Source organism: Eleutherodactylus coqui, chromosome 1 (genome assembly GCF_035609145.1).
Source record: "Eleutherodactylus coqui strain aEleCoq1 chromosome 1, aEleCoq1.hap1, whole genome shotgun sequence".
NCBI classification, from domain to species: Eukaryota; Metazoa; Chordata; class Amphibia; order Anura; family Eleutherodactylidae; genus Eleutherodactylus; species Eleutherodactylus coqui.
In genome coordinates this window covers 165858950-165878200 of record NC_089837.1, presented here as the reverse complement: position 1 = coordinate 165878200, position 19251 = coordinate 165858950, and the positions used below count along the sequence as shown (strand labels likewise).

Genomic DNA, 19251 nt, shown 5'->3' with positions numbered 1-19251 from the left:
CACACTGCCCCCACTGCTGGTGTAATGGTCTCGGGGCCATCGCATACAACAGTCGGCCACCTTTAGTAGTTGTATGAGGAACAATACTGGCTCAGCGATCTGTTCAGGACATCCTGCAGCCACATGTGTTCCTCTTATGGCGGCTTCCAAGAGGCATTTTCCGATAGGATAATTCTGGGCCGCACACACAAGGGGGTCACAGGAATGTCTACACAACATTGTCATACTTTCATGGCCTGCCCGGCTGCCAGATCTATCGCCAATGATAGATTGACAGCTTATTAGTTTGCACCATTTGGAGACTCTGTTACAGTAAATGTGGACTGATATGCCGCAGGATACCATACGGAACCCGTATGCCTCCATGCCTGCCCATATCACATCTGGCATCCAAGCTAGGGGCTGTACAACAGGGTACTAGAGCCTCAATGCAAGTGCTCAGTTTTTTTTTTTGCCATAAATTCTCCTTTAGCTCTTCTATTCTGGTCACTTACAATCACATATAAAGTTTCATTCCATTCCGACAACTCCTAGGAGCTTCATTTCTTTTGACAATGAGTGTATTATCTACTGTAACTTGCGGATCGTCATTACTTCTCTTATACCCAATATCACCAATGCATTGAGCACATTCAATTACAAATCCTTTCTTTATTGGCATTTACTGTTCTAGGCATGCAATGCATTGAATATGGTTGTTAGATATTCAAGTGACCATGTAATACATAAGGGAAAGATCTAACAGAAAGGAATCCATTAGTGGAAATGTAGGAAACCCTTTCTTATTGAAAATGAAGAGGTAGGTTTCTAAAAGATGTCAGATGTATAAATAATGCAGTATTGAAGTGGTTCTTGTAACTGCCTACCGACTCTTGTGTTCTCTTTCTTGAAGGCTCATTCACACGATCATATATATACGCTGCGTATTTACATGTTTTGTTGTTTTTTTTCCGAGCATAGTTCCTATTAATCAAACCTGTTGATTTCAGGGGGCTCATTCATACTTGCGTATTTTTGCAGAGTATTTCTGTTGCATAAATAACAAAAAAAGTGCCATATCCTATCTTTTTGCGTATTTATGTGCCGAAATACTGTATTAAGTATGTGGAGCACGTAAATGCGCAGCGCAAAAACACATGCACTTGTGTGTGTACACGCCGCGTTTTGTGCAGCATATTTATGCATCTGAAACCCACAATACGCCAGTCTGAATGGATCCTAATTGTATGGAGGTGAAGCTTCAGCTGCCACATATAAACTGATAACAAAATGCAAGATGTTGCGCGCTGTTGGCTCATTTGCATGGGGCACATATGGAGGGTTTACCAAAAATCCAAGAAAAATCCACCACGAACTCCCTGGTGATCCAAACTATGAAATATTTTGTTGATTTTTTTTGTGTGTGTGTGTGTGTGTGTGTGTGTGTGTGTGTGTGTGTGTGTGTGTGTGTGTGTGTGTGTGTGTGTGTAATATACATATACATATACATATACATATACATATACATATACATACACATACACACAGACTCTGGTATTAGTAGAAACGTGGAAGGTCTGTTCAATTACTGGACAGAGAATACTGAGCTAAGTCTCTGTCCAACGATGGAACAGACTTATATCTTTTAGAAAGGTCCTGCATGACCGACATGTCCAATATACAGCTCAGTCCCAATTCACTACTAATAGGAGTCTGGAAGTAGATACTGGAGAATCAATAGAGCCCAATTACATGCAACAATTATCGCTCAGAATTCATCGATAATCGTTGTGTGTAAAGGTTCCCATCTTTCACTCTTCGGCTGAACAATGATTTTTAGTTGAGCATAAATCCATTGTTTAGCCGGAGAGCTGATGGCAGGGACCGCACACTGTGTTCTCCACGAGGAGCACTGATTACAATGAATTCAGCTTGCAGCCCTGTGGTAGAACAAAGGAACTGTATGCAGAGAACAGACCACTTCTGTTCTCTGCATATAGCTCTGGAGGCTAATTTACATGCAAATGAAGGTAATAAGCTGCTAATAGGCATTAGTACCTATTAGCAGCTTATGCACAATGATAGCTCAAAACTGTAATTCTTCTTATCTTTTGAACAAATTTTGAGCGATCATCTTTGCGTGTGAATAAACCTTAAAAGATGTTGTAATTTGCATCACCAAGGTGTGGATTTTTCTTGAACTTGTATAGCAACTGATGAAGCCACTTCTACTTGCAGAGATGTATTTTATGAACCATTTCAGTGATGTCACATGTTGTTAAAGGGAAACTGTAAACTTGAGCTTAAGGGACATTCAGAATACCTTTTACATCAATTTCTGGCATAAAGTTGCAATTTTTTTGTACAAGTGGGGATTTGCATAAAAATTTGTGACTTTTTGCTCTCTGCGCTTCTGTCAACACCCTTTAGAAAGCAGGCATGGCTTGTGTTGAGGGTGTGTGGCTGACCTGGACCAACACATTTAAGAATGACCACTTGATAGTCTGGGGTACATATCTGCTTAACCCCTTAGTGACGGCGCTATCGTAAAACTACGTCCTGCTGTTGCAGGACGTGTATGGAGGGAGGTAGCGCCGCTATCTCCCTCCATACAACGCGGGCGTCAGCTGTTTATTACAGCTGACACCCGCGTGCACGGCCGAGCGCGGCTATTAACCCTTTAAATGCCGCTGTCAATTCTGACAGTACTACAGCAAAAAAAAAAACTATATGTTTGGTATCGTAGTAATCATACTGACCCATAGAATAAAAATATCAGGTCGTTTTTGTTGCAGTTTGTGCGCCGTAGAAACAGGACGCACCGAAAGATGGTGGCATGTCGGGGTTTTTTTTTTTTCCATTTCTCTCCGCTAAAAATATTTAAAACATTTTTCTGTAAATTATATGGTACAATAAATAGTGCCATTGAAAAATACAACTCGTCCCGCAAAAAACAAGCCCTCATACAGCGACGTCGATGGATAAATAAAGGAGCTACGATTTTTTAAAAGGGAGTAGGAAAAAACAAAAATGGAAAAAAGCTCCGTCACTAAGGGGTTAATCACATGAAGCAGGCGAGATGTGCCTAATACATGAAGAGCAATGCACCCCTTCATGTATAGGGTGCATTGTGCGGAAAGCTTAAGACTGGCGTTTGAAGTCTTGGTCTTGAAGGGGTTGTCCCGCACCGAAACGGGTTTTTTTTTTTTTCAATAGCCCCCCCCCCCCCCCCCCCCGTTCGGCGCGAGACAAACCCGATGCAGGGGTTTAAAAAAAAAAAAAAACGGATAGTACTTACCCGAATCCCCGCGCTCCGGTGACTTCTTACTTACCTTGCGAAGATGGCCGCCGGGGTCTTCTCCCATGGTGCACCGTGGGCTCTGTGCGTTCCATTGCCGATTCCAGCCTCCTGATTGGCTGGAATCGGCACACGTGACGGGGCGGAGCTACGAGGAGCAGCTCTCCGGCACGAGCGGCCCCATTCAGAAGGGAGAAGACCGGACTACGCAAGCACGTCTAATCGGGCGATTAGACGCTGAAAATTAGACGGCACCATGGAGACGGGGACGCTAGCAACGGAACAGGTATGTGAATAACTTCTGTATGGCTCATAATTAAAGGGGTTGTCCCGCGCCGAAACGGGTTTTTTTTTTTTTCAACCCCCCCCCCCCCCCCCGTTCGGCGCGAGACAACCCCGATGCAGGGACGTACAGAAAGCTCACCGGAGCGCTTACCTTAATCCCCGCGCTCCGGTGACTTCTATACTTACCTGTGAAGATGGCCGCCGGGATCCTCTGCCTCCGTGGACCGCAGCTCTTCTGTGCGGTCCACTGCCGATTCCAGCCTCCTGATTGGCTGGAATCGGCACGTGACGGGGCGGAGCTACACGGAGCTACACGGAGCCCCATAGAGAACAGGAGAAGACCTGGACTGCGCAAGCGCGGCTAATTTGGCCATCGGAGGGCGAAAATTAGTCGGCACCATGGAGACGAGGACGCCAGCAACGGAGCAGGTAAGTATAAAACTTTTTATAACTTCTGTATGGCTCATAATTAATGCACAATGTACATTACAAAGTGCATTAATATGGCCATACAGAAGTGTATAGACCCACTTGCTGCCGCGGGACAACCCCTTTAATGCACAATGTACATTACAAAGTGCATTAATATGGCCATACAGAAGTGTATAACCCCACTTGCTTTCGCGGGACAACCCCTTTAATACATTTCCCCCATAGTGTCCAAACTACAAGCAGCAAGTAAATAGAGCAGGAGGAGCTGAGCGGATTGATATATAGTTGTGTGGAATAATTTCATTATAACTTTTGTTTTGTACATTTACATCTCTGCTCATTCAGGGTTTAGAGGTCCAGGGGGCGGTCCTATCAGTGATTGACAGCTGTGTTTGAGAGTGCATGCAGAGTCTGCTCAGCTCCTCCTACTCTAGAACATGCTGGACACTTATTTTCAAGCTGGCATGTCCCCTTTAAATATACACTTGAGTACTGATGCATTGTGGGGAAGAAAATCTAGCCACCTCCAGCATGTTTAAAGGGCCACTCATGAACCCCCCCCCCTTTTTTTTTTTTCCTCCTTCCATACCTGCTCTCCTCACCTGATTGCCTGTCACACTCTCTGGAGGTCTCCTCTGTGTATTCAAGCCACTTCCTGTAGTGCTGCCCCATCTGATGCTTATCCGACACCATCATGAAAGTGAGAATTGTATTTTTAACTATGTTTCCCATCTATCCCATGATTTATTAGCTGAGGTTATACCATTTTTACCTGCTGGGTGGACCTTCCCATTACCTTCTATAGTTAGCTAAGTAATCTACAGACCATAAGTATACGGTCAGGAGGATGAAGTGTGATCTCCTCTATTATGACTGACAGGAGCTGTGATATCATCGGTAACTTTGACGAGTGCCTGTGTCACCCCTTATAGGTAGTTTCTGTGGTAGGTTCCATGTAATAAATAGCGTCACACAAACTCAGAATTTTGACTAGAAAATGAATACATCACCACATGACCATGAGGGGGGGGGGGGGAGTTCAGACAGACAGAAGTAACTAACCAAGATAACACTAGCTCACTGGGGGTGGGGAATACCTACATAATGAATGAATGAGTGGCCCTTTAATTTCAGACTCGACCATCTTTTTCAATCTGAGTAATAATCTTCTTTTACTGTTAGACTATATGGTGGTAATCCAGATTGTTTTTCCTCTTTTTTTTTTTTTTTTTGAACATCAGAAGTCTGTTTAATTGGTCCAAGAAAATATATCAAGCATTCCTAGTTGTAAATAAATTGATCTAGAATCCTATCTATGGCCATTTTAAAGTAGTAGTCTACTTTAGACAACCCCTATCCATATACTGTAGGGCCCTGGCAGCCCTACATTGACTGGGGGGGGGGGGGCAGAATATATATATTATATATATATATATATATATATATATATATATATATATATATATATATATATATATATATATATATATATATATAATCTGTATTGGGCGTCCACGGTCATCTGCAATACAGATTTTGCAGGTATGCGGGTTCCCGTGCGCAATCGGTCTAAGTGTTGCCAATCGACTTGCCACCATTGAGTTTTGGAGTCTATCAATGAGAAAGCGTTTGCTTCTATGCCTACCTGTGTGCCCTTTTATTATATGGGTGATGGGTTTTTCTACTTTCTTTAAAATAGCTGAATGTAGTCTGTATAGCTGTTTTTGACCTGCCAATAAAATGTACACTTATTGTGCACTACAGAAGGTGATTTACAGATTTATCCAGACATATGGCGTACGTTTGCATAGTGTATGTAGGGTCAATGTGAAGAAAAAAATGCGTGCATGCACCAATTTACTAATCTTATACTTTTTGGGGGCCAAAATGTGACATGAAAAGAGCCTAAAAATCTTTAAATTCTCCTTTTTTGCATTGCAGCTGTGTAACCATACAGCGCCTTGTAGTAAATACACACTTGCCATCCTTGGTCATGGAGTAGTCATTTAACTATAGCGATAAATTGCCAAGCTTGTGCTAAGCTGTATTGCAGTCACTTTGAGATGAATAATGGAAAATTATTTTGGCAGGTTCCATATGTCAGGGCTGTAAAATAAGATATTTTTCAATATGCTACTGAAGAAATAAAAATTAAAACGGCAAAACAGTTTGCTAGAGCAGATGACCTATTTTGCTGTCCGCGTTGCTTCTAAATAGTAGATTTCTCAGAGCTATGTAAAGCAATGTAACTAGTCAGCCTCGGATCTGCTCTTCGGGCTCCTGGAAGATTGTCGGCTTTCTTGACACATTAATGCCCAGCCAATCTGCTGTGAAAAATCATTGATCAATCAAATCTGCGTTTACTGCTTGCATCCCCAACAGGGGATGCTGATGTTGTGCCTGGCATTTCAGGTCCCACCACAGATAAATATACTGTCATTTGCATATGTTTATAGTGATAAATGTTCCAATTATATTTAAATACAAACAATTGGATTCTTGACAAGCCTGCAATTTTCCGTATGTATGTATTACATACAGATGTCTGGCTCGACTGTTCTGCACAGCATGCAGTAAATTACTGGGAAGTCCATATTTCACAATCCATCTAAAAGCCAAGACTGAGAAAAGGGTCATTGACTTGCCAGAGTTTCTAGTGGAGAAGCAGGTAAATATTTTTAGATGCTGTGGCGCTGCACTTCTACCTCCAGGCCTGTCCTCCAAACTCATTGGAAAGTGCTTGAAATTATCTCATTTGGCGTCTCCTGCTGTACTTAAGAGTCTCCATATTTTGCAGCTGATGTCATTGCTGCCAGTGGGTAGACGATACAGATGTACATAACGAATGTCCATGTAGAGGCAAAACTCATTCAGACGTTGCCTGTAGGATGTTTCTGAATGTCTGTAACCTATATGGAACAATTAACACCTATTGTTAATGATTGTGTAAATGTGAAAGTTGATCCTGAGGACAGTCCTTGATCCATAGAATATTCATCAGTAAGGAATTAGCAAAAGTTTGGACTAGAGATGAGCGAGTATACCCGCTAAGGCACATTACTCGAGCGAGTAGTGCGTTAGCCGAGTATCTCCCTGCTCGTCTCTAAAGATTCGGGGCTGGTGGAGGTGACGGGTGAGTTGCGGGGGGCAGAGGGGGAGAGATTCCCCCCCCCCCCCGCCCCGTTCCTCCCCGCCAGCCCCCAAATCTTTAGGGACGAGCGGGGAGATACTCGGCTAAGGCACTACTCGCTCGAGTAATGTGCCTTAGCGAGTACACTCGCTCATCTCTAGTTTGGACCTAATGACAATGGAGAAGACTTCCGTTTTATGTTTCAGCATTTTCTTTTGGGTGCAAATCAATGTGGAAGGAGCTTGAGTTGTAGACTCGTCAACAGGCCCGTTCATGAATCGGCGCCAGAGATTGGTGTACCGTTGTGTCTATCTTTCCATTAATAAAGCATAACTTGTCATGACTCTCCGAAAGTCGAATTTATAGACAAAAACAAAAAAACTCTGGGTTGCTACTTTATGGCCAATACTGGACATTTAGGAAGTTCCTGTCATGTATGTCATTCCACAATGGACACGAAGGGCACTAATTTACTAAGAATTGATGCCCTCAGAACTTTTTTTTTTTTTTTTTTTCCCCCGGTTTGCTTAATGGAATTTTACTGTTAAAACATCCTGACTGTACGGTGCCAGTTCTGCGCTCAGCTGATATATTGTTTTGAGCATTAGGAAGAAAAAACAAATGACAAAGGGCATCGCTGCCAACTGCTGTCCTGTGTTTTTTTTTATTAAGTGTGCAAATATTATTTTCATGATAATCTCCCCTTTTAAAGTTGGTTTCCTTTTTTGCAGGGGGTTAAAGGTTAACTTTACTTGCTTCATTTTCAGTCGCTGGGGAGGAAAAGCAGCTTTCCGTTTTCATCAGACATAGCGGGGTTATTGGATGGGTCATTCTACATCTAATCAAGACTAGAAGAATAACTTTCCATGATGCACATTTCAAGCCTCGTTTTAAGGATTGCTTTAGTTTTGACGAGCCGGTGCTAATAGAAATGTTAATTAAAGTCAAGGGGCGTAATGTTCATATCGGCTTCGTAGCAAAATAATGGTGACATTGGAGCTGTGTGGACTTGGCAGCTGTTTAAACTTTCTCTGAAATGACTCGCTGGGGACTAGAATGGTGATATGGCATACCATTGATGTGCTAGTTTTGTGAGGACGACACAATAATTGCAATTGTTATCATCTATGAGTGAGGCTCTGTTCACCTCTGCTCTCAATGTTGGTCTGATTCCATATGATTTTCGGGACCAATTAATGTGTTACAACAGATCTCATTGTTTTCAAAGGGATTCGGCTTGGCACTTTTGTATCACAAAGAGCCTCCGTCACCATTCAGGGACAATGAAGGTTTCCTAAGAAATGGCTGCAGCATGTGAATACACCCAAAAGTCTATAAAACTCATGGCTGATTCATTTCTTTCATACTTTTTCATTAGGTATAATTCATATAAAGCCAAAGGCTTGACGTAGTCTGCGCTTGGCTTTGTAATTAACGTAAGGAATTTCGTGCTATTTTGATCCTGTCTCTTTTGCATTTCGATGGATACGTTTTGTAACTTTGTAACTTTCTGTAAGTGGAAGTAAAAATACATCTGCACTGATTGGATCAAATTAGGGCTCCCCAGCAGTTCTTTGGACACAGTTCATTATATGCAACATTACATCTGCATTTGTTCCGCTGACTAGTACATAAAGATCGGAAAATCAAGTCTCGGCAGCTGGTCCAATTTGTGGCACCCAGATGCTTTTATGTATTTCTTCCTTTAAGGGTGGTTCTTCTATAGAAAATAAAGCCTGCTTTTGCGTAAACATTCTTGTAGCTGCTCTGATGTGAACTTTATAGAGGGTAACGTGGGATTGTATGTGCTTCACGCTTCTGTAAATCCTTCTTATAGTCGAAAGCAATATATATGTCTCCAACATCAATTCAAATATTCTGCCTTTTAGAATACTTCTCATCTGTTTTTCAAGAAACCTCCTGACCTCTTGAAAGATTCAGATGAGAATATCACACTTTTTTTTTTTCTTCTTGCTACTTATCGCCCATTTGAATCACTTAACGTTTGCACTCGATTGCAGTTTTGGCAATTTGTTGTAACATGCTGGATAAGAGTGACTTTAGGGAGTCTTTAAGAATCCATTCACACTTCGCAGCAGACTTTACAAGAGTGGGTTAAATCTGGAGCAAAACTCGTTCTTTAAGGGGGGTGCATAGATGTCGGTGCTTCTGGAGAGATGGCTGTCCGCTTGAAAAGTGTTTGGCAGACAGCTGACCTGTGTATAGCCAGTGTGAAACCACCTTAGCAACTGTCCAACCCAGAGGTTGCAGTAACACCTGTATAGGAGTCACTGATGCTTGTATAGGCAACTCTACATACGCATCAGGCTTTTCTTCTTGTTTTTTTTTTATTTTTTGAAAGCGTAAAAATACATCCCACAACTTGACCCCAGTAACTTAACTCCATTCAGGCGCAGCATTAAAATCCTCTTTCTTCCTCACACACCAGAGCTGTGCAGAGCGTCGCTATATGCAGCGTATACTGAGCCAGAGCTTGGGAGCAGGGGGAAGGGGTCGGGTAATGCTGCGTATAGGACCGTGCTGTCCGGCTTTGGCTGCAGTGTGTGACCGATTAGAAGAAGAGTTTACTACTGCGTCTGGATGGAGTTAAGGGGGTTAGGCTGAATATTGAGTGGGGCCACAGGAATTAATCAATTCTGTGTTTATTCAAGGATGCCTTATTAGAAATTATAGTAATGTTTCCTTGCATAAATAGTGAGTTTTTAACACCAGATGCACTTTGTTAATCTGAATTGCTGCAAATTACGTTCCCCTCCTTAGCTAAAAATATTCCTCAAAAATGCTTGGAAACTCTATTGGAAAAGTATGTGGTGTGACCTCGTGTCCAACTTGAATCGTTGAGACTTTCATGCAACTCAAGTTGTCTGGCCTGTGTTTCTTCTTCTTATCCATTGGGGACATTGGCCAGTCACGTACAATTGATGTGTATGTGTGGTCCTAAAGAAGCTCCATACACTGTGACAACTGACACATGACTGTGATCTTAGTGTAAATGCCACTGTTAATCTGAGAGCGGCCATTAAATGTCCTGACAGACGGGGTGCCATTCGGGTGTCAGGCAGTGTTGGGACCTTGTGAAGATTCCAGGGGCTGCCATGTATTTCTACCTATTAACCAGCGCTTGTAGCATTGGCTTAATAGAATGCCTGCAGAAATGCAATATACTGTAATACTGAAGTACTGCAGTATATTATATAAGTGATCAGATGATCGCAAGTCCTTGTGGGCACAAAAAAAGAAAACTGGTGCAAGAAACATTTTTATTAGAAATGCAAAGATTTTAAAAATGGCAAAAGCATTTTACACTTTTTTTTTCCCCTTAATGTAAGAAAAAAAAAAGTCTGACATATTGAAATAACTCCCACACAGTGAGCTCCATCAGAAAAAAATATCCAACAGAATTAATTAAGGGGGTTCGCTTTAGTCAAAAACGTTTAAAAAATGGCAAGTAGTCGTATGTGCCCCAAAATGGTAATGATAGAAATTGCAGGTCCTTTTGCAAAAGAACTAACCTTACACAACCTCATTGACGGGAAAATAAAAATAGTTATGGTGGTCAGAACATGGTGACAGAACGTTGTTTTTGTTTTGTTTTTTTTAAAGATTTTTATTTTTTAAAAAGTTGTACAACAAAAAATAGAAATTTTGGTTTCACCGTACTCTAATTTGCACACAGAATGTAGTTTTAACATGCCATTTTGCCACACAGCGTTTGTTGTAAAAGACCCTTCCAAAAATGGTGTGATTTGAGGGTTGTTTTTATTTTTTCATTTTACCCCACTTAGAAGTGTAAGTTTTTTAAAATGGAACTAGATGGCTGTGTCAATGGATAAATAAAAGTTGTTTTTTTTTTTTTAAGTGGAGAGAAAACAAAGTGAAAAATAGGTGTGTCCCAAAGGGGTTAAAAGTCACCTCCCTTCATTAGAAGTGAATGGGGAGTTCTGCAACAATTCTTGGGCAGTAGAGAGGTGCTGGATTGTTCATTAGGTCGCCAATAAAATGGTGTAATGGGAAGATTTATTAAGCAAAATGTGCCAGTTTGAGCCAAAAAACTGGCACACAACCCACGCACCACATTTGTTTGAGGCTCTTTGCACCTCACTTGGCAGTATTGAAAAGTGTCTGGAATAATGGGAATGCCTAAGAGGAGTCTTTAAATACCAGATGTATTAATGGCTTGTACTATCCTTTTGGTGCAAAACACTGGTCTAAATTAAGCCAATTAAGAGGTGACATTAGGCAGAGTCTTAAGGATTCATTCACAGGGATGTATTTTTTTTATTTATTTTTTTATGCACGTTCTATGGACTGCAGAAACTCCATTGATTTACACTGGCTTATTCAAACACACATTTTTTTAAGCACTTTAAATAAATGTCCTTATCCCCGCCCAAAATTGCCCATTAAAGTCTATGGGATCATGTAAAAACACAGCAGATGTTCAACTGCATTTGTATTCACTACGTTTTTATGCATGTTGGCTAATTTCCGCTTGTGGGTAGGGGATAATCGTTTAACACAGCATGTCTGTGGATGGACATTGCTGTGGAATTCACAGCAAGTGTCTGACTGCGAATTCCGCAGTGATAATCCGTCCGTGGGCATTCAGGTTAAATGAGCCCTAATGATAGGTTCACACTGCAAAATAATTCTGCGACACATTCTGCACCAAAGCAGGAAAACTCCGTGTGTGGATTATGATTTGTGGGAATCATCGCAGAATTCACTTCCTGCATGCCGCTGCAGAATGCTTCAGCTGTAACTGAACTGCGTTTATTAAGCTCCGTTCACTTGCGTTGTGATGTACATTGCTGCAGAATTTCAGCATGAAATCCGCAGCTTAAATCCACACTGATTATGTTGGGGTGGGTTCTCAGGTCACTCATCATCCAAGATGGTCAAATCTATCGTGCGTTGTACACCACTGTGAGACATTTGCTGCATCTTCTACCTGCCTGGTCTACTTTTTAAAGAGACTCGATCACCTGCTTATAGCCCTTTGAGCCAAGCTTGTGGGCTGTGGAGTACGGGGATGTAAGTGTTATACTTTCCTTTCTCTGTCGTTCCCCTAGTGTGAGCGCTGAAAGCTGCTGCTGCAGTGCATTATACAATTAGAATGGGCGGACTACTGATCACATCACCCAATGCATTCAGTGGCTGCTTCCAGCGCTCACACCTGGGGAACAGGGAAGGTCAGTATGAAACGTACATCCTCGGACTCCATGGGTCACCTACCTTCAGCCCGTAAGTTTAGCTTGTAGAACTAAAAGTAGCTGACAGATTCTCTTTCAAAGCAACCATCTGGAGAAACTAAGATGGCCATATCGCATCTGACTACCTGATGCCCACTGTGTATAGTATGCATTGTAGCCCAAGAAACTACATGCTGCTCTGACAGTCTGACACTGGTTATGGCGCTGATGTACAGCGTGCATCAGGTAGTCAGAGGAGCTGGTGTGGCCATCTTTGTTCAGGCTCAGAGGGTCGTTCAATCTGTGCAAATTTTAAGACTGCGCTAAATAATCTGCCCTTCTGTGTATAAGGATGCCTTCACACGTCGCTTATTTGCTGCAGATTTTGTCACAGATTTAGGTGCAAATCGACAGCAGATTTCACCTTTTCAATTGAATTCAAATTGAAGGGGTTCATTCTGCTGCAGATCATCAGAATCTGCAGCAAATCGTAAACACACCCCAAGTGGGGTCTTGTAGAATCCGCGATTGGCATTTGCGCCGAGGACCCCCGGCAAAATTTGCCCATCGAAAGGCATGAACTTTAGATTTTATTTTATTTTTTTCCTTCACACTTGCTGATACAAATTGGATATTTCGCAAGTGGAAAAAAATCGCAGCATACTTTATTTTGCTGCAGACTCCACGCGGATGGCCTCCATTGATGTCATTGGTCCCGTCCAACCCGTGGCCCATATGCAATTAACATTGGTATGGGCTTGCAGGTACCCATGTCATCGCTTGGCGGCAGTGCAGAAAATACAAACATTGGGGGGAGAAAATTGTACTGCGCATGACCAACAGCGAGCCGCCACAGTCCTCTACAATACAGAAGAAGCAGGTAAGCGGGGTGACCAGCTGGGCTCACAGCAGCACTCTGCTTGGGGCTCCCGAATGCAGAATCCAATCTGCCTGTGTGAGCCCAGCCTAAATGTAGGTGTGAGACAGTGGTGCCACGTGCACCCATTAATGTGTACACCAGGGCAAAGTGATGTTTTTGGTAATAAGACTGAAATGCGTGCAGATAGCGAAGTGATGCCAGAACATTTGTTGTAACATCAGTGTCAATTTCCCCTGATTACCATGCCTTTTAAAATGCATGAAAACAGCTGAAAACCACACAAGTGTAAATGAGCTATTAATCCTGATGTGGAAATGTAGCTCTTTATGCAGCATTTGTGACTTTCTTTGATGCGGTGTTTACCATCCTCATGTTAACAGAAAACATAAATATTACATTGGAGCACCACAAACTTTAATTTCTCCTTGTAAGATAACACGAGATAGATCGCTGGTTTTCGCTGTTTCATTTCCTTTCTTTGTCTGAGCTTCAAGTGGTAGATCCGTATAATTCAGGGGTTAAGCTGGCTGTTTTATTGCTCATAGCTTCTTCACTAGACCCGTAATTCCTGCACTAGTACTCTGGCACTTCATATTACAGGCAACCTTCCAGAGAAAATATTAAAAACTCCAAGATCTATACTGTCTATAAATATGTAGAACTGAGATGGAATGACTGAATGTCTAGTTTGTGTATTTATTTAGTTCCGTTGTTGAAGCGATGTATTTATGCTCCTAAATGTAGGTAAATGTAATATAAAAATTATTATACAATAAATATACACTCATCATACTGTCCCCTTTCCCAGCTATGAGTCACCCACATAGTCATAATTTTTCCCCTCGCCTGGTGTAATTTTATAGGAATGGGTGGTTATAAACATAGAACTAGTTCTCTGCAGGAGTCTCCAAACGGCTTTTCAATAATAGTCGGAGGGGAAAAGTGCTGTAAAATCTGTTTAACTTTTGCCTTCTGATGTCAGTGTTACAATGTCTTCAGACCGGAGTGCTTAGTCGAAATGACATAGCCCTGATGGAGGAATCTTCCAAACAATGCAATCGCTAGACGCTGGGGAACGGGCTCACACAACTCTTCATTGTACCGTGTTCTTCCACTAAAAGCTGCCTTAAGGTGGTTGTGTGTCAGTTTCATAGAGTAGTTGATAATAGGCGTTCTTAAAGGAGATGTCTCGAGGAAGCAGTTAATTTTTTTTTTTGCCCAGTCCCCCCCATTAAACACACATTACTAAGCCCCCCTGTAAATGACATTTCTAGCTGGTTCGTACTTACCGTTCCAGCGTTTCAGCAAGTTATAAAAGTTTCCTCAAGATGGCCGCCGGCTCTTTCCCAGTCGCTCGCTGCAGCCCGACGTGCGCGCTCCCGAGACGCCGCCAGCTGTGTCTCCATGGCAACCGGACGCATCGCAGCCGCCGACCAGACGCCCCGCAGCCGCCGACCAGACAGCAGGTAACCGGCGCTAGCCCCCGGCTCCCCAGCGCTAGCTCCCCCGGCGCAGCGACAGCCCCCCCCATCGCAGCGACAGCCCCCCCCATCGCAGCGACAGCCCCCCCCATCGCAGCGACAGCCCCCCCCATCGCAGCGACAGCCCCCCCCATCGCAGCGACAGCCCCCCCCATCGCAGCGACAGCCCCCCCCATCGCAGCGACAGCCCCCCCCATCGCAGCGACAGCCCCCCCCATCGCAGCGACAGCCCCCCCCATCGCAGCGACAGCCCCCCCCCATCGCAGCGACAGCCCCCCCCATCGCAGCGACAGCCCCCCCCATCGCAGCGACAGCCCCCCCCATCGCAGCGACAGCCCCCCCCATCGCAGCGACAGCCCCCCCCATCGCAGCGACAGCCCCCCCCATCGCAGCGACAGCCCCCCCCATCGCAGCGACAGCCCCCCCCATCGCAGCGACAGCCCCCCCCATCGCAGCGACAGCCCCCCCCATCGCAGCGACAGCCCCCCCCATCGCAGCGACAGCCCCCCCCGGCCTAGCGACAGCCCCCCCCGGCCTAGCGACAGCCCCCCCCGCCTAGCGACAGCCCCCCCCGCCTAGCGACAGCCCCCCCCGGCCTAGCGACAGCCCCCCCGGCCTAGCGACAGCCCCCCCGGCCTAGCGACAGCCCCCCCGGCCTAGCGACAGCCCCCCCGGCCCAGCGACAGCCCCCCCGGCCCAGCGACAGCCCCCCCGGCCCAGCGACAGCCCCCCCGGCCCAGCGACAGCCCCCCCGGCCCAGCGACAGCCCCCCCGGCCCAGCGACAGCCCCCCCGGCCCAGCGACAGCCCCCCCGGCCCAGCGACAGCCCCCCCGGCCCAGCGACAGCCCCCCCGGCCCAGCGACAGCCCCCCCGGCCCAGCGACAGCCCCCCCGGCCCAGCGACAGCCCCCCCGGCCCAGCGACAGCCCCCCCGGCCCAGCGACAGCCCCCCCGGCCCAGCGACAGCCCCCCCCATCGCAGCGACAGCCCCCCCCATCGCAGCGGCAGCCCCCCCCATCGCAGCGGCAGCCCCCCCGGCGCAGCCCGGCGCAGCGGCAGCCCCCCCCCGACCCATCACTTACCTGGGAGGCTTCTCGGGGCTGCTGGGCTGGGCTGGGCTGGGCTGGGCTGGGCTGGGCTGGTCTTCTCCGCTGGGCAGCTCCAGTTTCTGCACCTTCCTCTAACAGAGGATGGTGCAGAATGGCCGCTTCAGCGCGCTCCCGAGCAGTGACAGCTCGTCTGCGCATGCGCAGAAGAGCTGTAGCGGGGAGCACACTGAAGCGGCTCGTGCTGAATGGAGAAGACCGGACTGCGCAAGCGCGTCTAAAAAAGCAAGCTGCCAGCGAATTTAGACGGAACCATGGAGACGAGGACGCTAGCAACGGAGCAGGTAAGTGGAATAACCTCTGTATGGCTCATATTTAATGCACAATGTACATTACAAAGTGCATTAATATGGCCATACGGAAGTGTATAACCCCACTTGGTTTCGCGAGACCACCCCTTTAAGCAAAGTTCACAAAAGCATGCTTTCATTTCCGTCTAGTTATTCTGTTGTGGAAGCAGCTACATCAAACAAACTGGAAGTTTTTCTATTTCTCAATTCTCTCGGTCGCCATTCTGTTTTTAAATCTGAAGCCAAAGAACGGACTGCCACGTTTTTGTTTACTGTTCAAAGAACAAAACTCAAATGCATTGCAATGTTTCCATTTTTTTGTTTTTTTTTAACATGGCTTTTCATTTGCTCTTTTTTTTTTCCAGTGACTGCAATCAATTTGCTTCCCTTTTTTTAATTTCCATTTTCTTTCAGTTTAGCTGCTCTCACAATGGAACAGCTAGATGGAGACAAAAAATGCATGTGTGAACTGGCCCTTGTGGAATTTAGAGTTAATTAGCGTTCCCATATTTAGTTAGGACTCCTATCTATTTGAGCCTGTGTACTTAACACAGACAGACTAATGACTTAAATAGAAATGGTGTAACACTCTATTTTTCCAAGTGGAACTTTAGAAATATTGGACACATGCAGCCAGTTTCCTGCCAGCTGACCGCTAGGGATCAGCTCATTATTGCAGGGATCATTAAAGCAATAAGGGTCTGTCCATAGAGGATAACTACTTTTTAAAAGTTGTTGCAATACTGAAACATGTCAATTCATTATGCTAGTTATTGCACAACTAGTGTGCTTTTGATTTTTGCCTTTGGCACAGAAAACTGCTGGTACATGACCCCCTACTGTACTTATGCCTGGTATTATAGTGCCTACTTCTCCCATCACTCTATAGCTTTTGTGCCTAAAGGTAGCTTTACACGGAGCAACTGTCATTCAGCTCGGAAAAGTTGATGACGCGTATGAACGACAGTAATTTGCTAAGGCCAGCTGTGCACGGACAATGCGGTATCCCGTGGCGAATCTCCGCCGGTCAGCCCTATCTAATAGATAGGTTGACCATGGAGAATCAGGGCAATTCACATCATGCTGCAAATTGCCCACCACGAGTGGAGAATGGCAGTGATTCTCCGCTCGTGGACAAGTGTCGGGGCTTTCCCATGCTATAAGAAGAATCGGCCGGCGGTTTACCGCCGGTGAAATTGCTGCCGCGGAACACGGGTGATTATTGTTCATTAGTTTGCCGAGGTATTGCCCATAGAAGGGCTCTCCATGCAAATTTGTTCGCAGTGTGACTTTATACCAAGTAACGTTTTTTGATCAAGGGGAAACAACTAGCTAACTATCATCCATGGCCACGTTTACACTGAACAACTCATTTGAATTCGATCTTTCGAGCGATTATTCAGCTGATACTCGTCCCATGTAAAAGTTCCTTAAAGGTATTGTACCACCCCATCCCCATGCAGTAAAATAACAAATGGCAATGTGCTCTCCTCTCCCCACTACCCGCTGTGTCCCGCGCTGGTGCTCGCCCCTCCGTCCCGGTCTTTGAGCAGCGGTGCGTATGAGCTCTTATGTGTATCTCACACAGCCCCTGTAACAAATGGAGAGCAAATTAGTTTATTTTACATGTTGCAGAAATGCTTCAGATTCTCCCCAGCAGAATTGGATGTGGAAAATCGTTATCCATATTGATTGTATAGTAAAATGCTAAGATTTGAAGAAATCTCCCCCACGCTGCAGAACAAAATCTACACAGTAAATAGACCTGTGGTTTGAAGTTTATATCCACAGCATGTCCATTTATCTGCAGATTTCACCTCTTCAGGGAGTAAAATGAAACCTGCGTCAAAATCTGCATGTAACACGTAGATTTTGACACTTATTCGCACCAAAACCTGCAGCAGGGAGTTGGCAAGGTATAAATATTTTCTAAAGTCTTTATTTCAGGTAAAGTGACATTCAGAACCAGTGAATGTTCTGGTCTGCTGAGGTTTCTACAATCATTGTTTTTTTGACAAGCCTCTAGGAGTTGATGGAATTGAATGAAATTCTCTGTCTAATTGTAACGGTGATAGAAGTAAGTGACTACAATATCAGAGCAAAAGGAGAATTTATTGTGGAAAACTGACCCCTTGAAGGGAGGTTCTAGTACCTTGTTGTACCACCTCTAGCTTGGATACAAGATGTGATACAGCGGGCATGGACGCTCCAATACCCTGTTGGGTTGCTTCTTGCTTGGATACAAGATGTAATACAGGCAGGCATGGAGGCTCTAGTACACTGTCATACCACCTCTAGCTTGGATGTAAGATGTGATATGGGCAGGCATGGAGGCTCTAGTACCCTGTTGTACCACCTCTAGCTTGGATGTAAGATGTGATACGCGCAGGCATGGAGGTTCTAGCACCCTGTTGGGTCCCTTCTAGCTTGGATACAAGATGTGATACAGGCAGGCATGGAGACTCTAGTACCCTGTTGTACTGTCTCTAGCTTGGATGCAAGATGTGATACAGGCGGGCATGGAGGCATACAGGTTCTGTATAGTATCCTACGGCTTATTGCTTCACACTTGCTGTAATTGGGCATCCAGATCATGCAAACTCATAGGCTCATAAGTTGGCGTTCCAGATGGTCCCATACATGTTCTATTGGCGATAAATCTGCAACTGTGCAGGCCACAAGTATGACAATGTTGTGGAGACATTCCTGTGACACCCTTACTGTGTGTGACTGAGCATTATCCTGCTGCAAAATGCCTCTTGGAAGCCACCATGAGAGGTACACATGTGGCCGCAGGATGTCCTAAACATATCACTGAGTGGTCATTACCCCTCGTACTGCTACTAAGGGTGACCGACTGTCATATGCGATGGCCCCCCAGACCATCACACCAGCAGTGGGGGCAGTGTGCTGCTCCACAACTGAGGCAGGATTGAGGCACTCGCCCCTAGGTCTCTAGATACGAACCCGGTTTTGTTGCTGGAGACAACCTGGCTCAACTGCATAGCAGTCCAGTTTCATAGTTCACAACACCACTGTAAACTGAGTCGACAGTGGATGGGTGTCAAAGGCCATAAATGTAATGGGTGCCGTGAGACCAAATGTCCTTCAGTCAAGTGCCTGAATATGGTTCTGACAGACACTGGGGCCTATAATG

The 19251-nt window shown here is 45.0% G+C and overlaps 1 protein-coding gene across 2 annotated transcripts in view; it reads left to right on the top strand.

Moving 5' to 3' along the window:
- The window catches only part of EPHB3 (EPH receptor B3), a 49007-nt gene that overhangs the window by 12049 nt on the left and 17707 nt on the right, over positions 1-19251 (top strand). The window lies entirely within an intron of this gene.